The sequence below is a fragment of the Lagenorhynchus albirostris genome, chromosome 3 (assembly GCF_949774975.1).
Source record: "Lagenorhynchus albirostris chromosome 3, mLagAlb1.1, whole genome shotgun sequence".
Lineage (NCBI taxonomy): Eukaryota > Metazoa > Chordata > Mammalia > Artiodactyla > Delphinidae > Lagenorhynchus > Lagenorhynchus albirostris.
In genome coordinates this window covers 14,435,016-14,441,015 of record NC_083097.1, presented here as the reverse complement: position 1 = coordinate 14,441,015, position 6,000 = coordinate 14,435,016, and positions in this window count along the sequence as shown.

The window sequence follows — 6,000 nt, the reverse complement described above, 5'->3', positions numbered from 1 at the left end:
AAACTCATTTTCCAGGTGATTCCTACTTACAATGACTGTGCCATCTCACAAATCATCCTGACAGGACTGTGCCTAGAGGTAAAATACGATCGTTAAGTCAAGTCTTTAGAAAGACGAGAAGCATCTGTTTTAAGTACCCAGTTGGGTTTTAGCACAGGTTTATTTAGTTAGAACAAGAGTAAGATGGCAAGTCCATTTCTATCTGTTAATAAACAAACACTAGAAGGTTCGACAAGGCTTGTGGACAATCTGTTCATAAAGTAGCTTATGATTCAGTACAACCCATCCGTCCCGAGTGAAAAAATGTCCAAGGGTCTGATCATTTGACAGAAACTCTGACAAAGAAAGGATTAGATGGGGCTTTAACCCTCAGGATTTTTAAAATAGAAAGGAGCACAGCTGGCTTTTAGATCATCAGAGGGTGTACATTATTTAGCAACTCCTTTTATAACCGTTTGCTCTACAGGTGCAATGAGAGAATGCTAATTTTATCTGCCAGGGTATTTCCATTTTGTATACGTGTGTGTCATATGATTCTTTCTTAAAAGCCTCGCTTGAAAGCTTCAGTCAAGATGGTTCTGACGAGGTAGAACTGGGGCAAAATGCTTTTATTCTGTCCCGGCGCGAGTGGGGTGCTCTGCCACAGACAGTAGAGAATTTTCTCATTAATATTTCTAAGCTCTGTAATGCTTCCATTTTCAGCTGGATTAAAAATAAAAGACGTCCTAATAGCCCCCACAAAGTATTTTTATCAGGGTAAGAGTAGTAAGTGGCTGAGGTAACTCCACTGGGATTACTGTATTACATTCATGGAAAACCACCAACGCAACCCAGGCGACATTCAAGTTTGCCGTTAAAAGTAATATATAGTTGTCTTGTGCTGAGGTCAGACTAATCTGGATAAGAAAGAAAAATGCTCTAAAAAAATAAAAGAAAGAATGAAAAGAAAGACAATATTCCCCTTGTTGGCTTGTTCCTCAAGCTGGGGCCCGTTCAATACGCACACCCCACTGCTTCCTGCTGGCATGGTGGGAATCAATCTGTTCTTTGTAGATGTTAAGAAATTGTGGAGGCATTAAAAGGGGAAACATTGAATAGATCTAATGTAGTTGGAGACAAAGGATTTAAGTGATTTGGAGGGAGAGGGCAAGAGGAAAACTGGTCAGGATCTGGGGTGACCGGTCTCCCATTGGAAGGAGTCTGGGACTTTGAGGTCACACAAGGGTCCACCCAACAGCTCAGAGGTTACCCCTGTTTCTGCTACTGTTAATGTTTCATGTCACCAACCAAATGCAAACAACTGATTTCACTTGGGACTAAGTTTAAAAGGGACTTTCACAAAACACCTAAAATGCAATGCTTCTTAAATGTTCCATTTTTAATTAGCCTTTGTGTGTGTCTGTGTAATTTACTCATCCTGCACGCAGTCATGGGCATATATTTTTCCTTTGCCTTTTAGGAAACTCAGGCTCTGTATACATCAGTGCTAAGGTGCACGTCTATTTTAGGTCTGAGGTACAAAATTGTTTTAATGATGACTTAACCGTGACTGTTTAAAAGTTTCATTCCATACTAGAGAATAAAACAGAGGATTTTCTTTTCTTTTTGAGTGAATGACCAAAGCATTATTTTGCTAAAGCCATAAACCTCAACTGTAAATCATGCCACGCAGTAAGTAGGTCACTGAAAACTAAAATGATATCAGATGTAGTCTAGGATTTCAGTTCAGCAAGATTATCTTTTTGTAATTGCTGTAAAAAAAAAAAACCTACTTTTACTAAAAGCTTGGGGGAAAGTTAGAGTGTTTTTAAAGCTGTGTTATAAGCAGAAAGTTCTTCTTCTCATGCCAAGTATTTATAAAACCCCATCGGTTCACCTTCCTGCTTTAGTAAAGTTGTTTGCTGAATAGAATTTTACTGACATTAAAGGTTGTGGGTCTTACGGAACCACAGGGCCACTGTTAATATGGATTTTCAACCAGGCACTTGACTTGCCTTTCCTAGACCAACTCTATATACTATTAAGTAAGCAAATAATAAATGAGAGGAAATTACTCTCTATGGGATTCCAGCCAAATAAGGAAAGATAGAATTAGAATAGGACCACTTCCCAACCTTTATGAATGAATAGCCCTAACCATTGACCATCAATGGCTGCAAACATCTCTAAAAGAGAGACCACCATCGGCCATGTGCCTTCGGAAGGATATGGCCCACACTCTCTGTGAAGTAATCTCGGCCCATCTACCACCCCCCGAAAAAAAAAACTGAACCTGAATCTGAAAAAGCCTTTAAATCTAACACAATATTTATAGGAAATAGAAGGAACAGAGGAAAATGAGATGCAATTAGCAAAATCCCTCTATGGAATACTCTACAAGATAAACAACCCAGTTTTTTCAGCAAATAGATTATAAGGAATGAGAGAGAGAGAAATGGAGGGGGCACCTAATATAGATTAAGGGACAGTTAAGATTAAGAGACCCATTACAAGATACAACTTTTGCATTCTGATTCATTCAAACCAACTAAAAAATAATGTGACATGTAGAGGACTATTATAATCAACCATGTATTATACTATAGTTAAGCAACCATTATTATTATTTGTAGGGGTAATAACAGTATTTTGTTTATAAGACAGAGAGAGAACCCTAACCTTTTAGAGACACAGGTTGAAACACCTACTGATTTTTTTTTTTTTTTTTTTGCGGTACGCGGGCCTCTCACTGTTGTGGCCTCTCCCGTTGTGGAGCATAGGCTCCAGACGCACAGGCTCAACAGCCATGGCTCACGGGCCCAGCCGCTCCGCGGCATGTGGGATCTTCCCGGACTGGGGCACGAACCCGTGTCCCCTGCATCAGCAGGTGGATTCTCAACCACTGTGCCACTAGGGAAGCCCTGATTTTTTTTTTAAATCAAGTTTTATTTGACCAAACACATACTTGGGGGATTACTTCCAGGAATTTCCCCTGACTATTCCTCCCCACTCTCCCCAGCCCCTCCATCACATCTCAGTGATACCTTGTACATATCTCTATCTTTGCACCTACATATTGCATAGTAATCTCTTCAGGTAAGTGTCTTTGCCACTGGACTGAACATCGCAATAAGTCAAGTGATAATTGACTTGGTATCCCCAATGCCCGGCATATGGTGAATCTATAAGTGAGTGAATGCAGGAATGGTTCATTAAAACCAGTATTTTATTTTCGGCTATACATGTGTATAGCAGCCACGGAGAGTTTTTTTCCCTTCTTTTCCACTTTATTGAGGTGTAATTGACAACCAAAATTGTCATATATTTAACATGCACTTGATGATTTGATACAGTCACTGAGTTTTGAACTCTCCAATGCAGATACAAAAGGGTCTCTGAATCACAGGCAACAGACCTACCACACCAGCCTTCTCCCTCACTGTTTTAGCCATGTCTTCCTCTAAAGAAGCAATGATTAATGGTAATAACAACTAACTTTCACGGCCTAATTCCTACATGCCAGGCACTGTTCTGAGCACTTTACAGGTTTTAAATCATGTTTCACGGCAACCTATGATGTAAGATCTATTGCAGTCATCCTCCTTTTAGAGATGACGAAACCGAGGCACAGAGATGTGGGCAAATGCTTGACGTCTCATCTTGTAAAAGGCAGACGACGCGGGATTATTGCCAGGAAGTCTGGCTCCAGAACATCTTTGCTTGAGTGTACTCGGCAGCATCCTTAAGATGACCAGATTCCTGCTAATCTAGTACCACAACTTCACAGAAAACAGCAACTCTTAGCCATGTCAGTTTCAAGCACCTGATTCATAAGTTATCATTTTACCCCAACCAGAAAACACTCAGAAATAAATGCAACCTCAGGAAGATAAATAATTAGGATAGATCCTTATCAGAATAATTTGACTTTCTTCAGGTATTTACTTGAGTCAGTCAAGTGGCTTTACACTTGAGTCCAGATATTTTGCCCAGCTAGTTAAAGAGCGTATTTGCTCAGGGTGAGATCAGAAGTAGCCCTGACCGCATTTGTAAGACATCCATCATCTGGCTGGGATCAAAAACAGATTCCCGATTTAGCTCTTCCCTTTCCACCTCTTGCCTCCATAGGGCTTTGCCTCCTTGTTTGGAATAATATCACAGTTAGTCAAGGTTACGAAAACACTGAACATTCCTCCCTCGTTGAAGGAATTTGGGGTTGGTCAAAAATCATTGTTGAATAAAATACACAAGATAGAGTGGGATAGAATTGACTTGACCCCTTTTTTTTCCCCAAGGAAGAAAGAGTCTAACTGACTCCAGGATTCTTGGCTCGGCCATTACTCAAGCCCCAAAGACTCCAGTTATCCAATGAGTCAGCGGCCTTCACCACACTTTAAATAAAGGCCTTCTATCATGATATTTTTCACATGTGTTTTACTCCCAACTGTGTACCCTATAAATGCTAAGCTGTTGAAATTTCTTTCTGCAGAGATAATGCCCCAACAGTAATTTCAGGAGGACTATTGCCTGTTCTCTGCTAAGGCTCAAACAACAAACGTTCCAGTTTATTCAACGGTAACATCGTGTAGCCAGTCCTAGAATTACTCCTTTTTTTTTCTTTCTTTTTTTGCCTTTATTTATTGTGGTAACGTATACATACATAAATCGTGCCATTGTAGCCATTTTTAACTGTGCAGTTCAGTGGTACTAGTATACTCCCTTTGTTGTGCAACCATCCCCAATATTCATCTCCAGAACTTTTTTATCTTCCCAAATGGAAACTCTGTGCGCATTAAACACCAACTCCCTACCCCCTGCCAAATCCCTAGCAATCACCAACCCACTTTCTGTCTCTATGAATTTGTCCTTTGCTTTTTTGATGGTTTCGGTAAATGTCATGATCATTATAAGGGTAATGGGTTACTAGAGCAAGGAAGCCTCTATCTTTTTATACTTAATTTTTCATTTTTTCAACCTACAATTATTGAATTTGTAAGTGCTGTCAGTTCTGATTCTGTGTCAGTCCACTGCCCACCAGACTGCCTGAGGTACATTTTTATAGTTCTTAATATAATCAAATATTGGACAGGAAAGGGAAGGGGTCTCTGCTTAAAAGTATCCTAGAGAAATAAGTTCCACCACTGGTTTCCCAAAATTTTTTAAATGATGTGTATCTCGATGGCATCTCTCCACATGGACACAGCCATGGAGAATTAAGACTTTTCTGGGAATTCCCTGGCAGTCCAGTGGTTAAGACTCAGTACTTTCACTGCCGTGGGCCGGGGCTCAATCCCCGGTGGAGGAAATAAGATCTCACAAACCACGTGCCCCCCCCCACAAAAAAATAGAATTTTCTAAGTCTGAAGCAGTTGATTGATTACTCACTTAACAGGTTTTAAAATAAATAACATTTTCTCTTTCTCACGTGTCTTTGAACTAATACATCAGAAAACGGGCAAAATAGTGAACCTCAGAAGGGAAGAATCAGGGAGAAGCCAGTCAGAAATGAGCAACAAGTAAAACAACTTCTCAGCCCCCGAGGGCAAACGGAGAAGCAGAAAAAAAAAATCGATTGCTCTGTGTTAAAGGCCAAGTGAACGGAAGGCGGCACCTGGATTCTAAGGCAGAGGGGGCGGGTCCCCGAGTCCATTGGCAGGTGAAGAGGTAGCTGGGTTAACATGTGTGACTTTGGGCTTGAAGAGCAAATTTCGTAAGAGTTATTTTTTTGTTCTCGTACAAATAGGGGATGAAAAAAAAGAGTCTGGATAGTCAAATCTATCCCAATCCCAAATCCCTCAACTCTGTAATAAAGTAGAAATAAAAAGGGGGTCAGGGGACTAGTGAGCAACGGGGGGGTTCTTCAATGAGTTTTCAAGGGTCTAATTTATTTTTTTAAATTTCTGTTGAAATATAGTTGATTTACAATGTTGTGTTAGTTTCAGATGTACAGCAAAGTGAGTCAGTTATACATATACATATATATCTATTCTTTTTTAGATTCTTTTCCATTATAGGTTATTG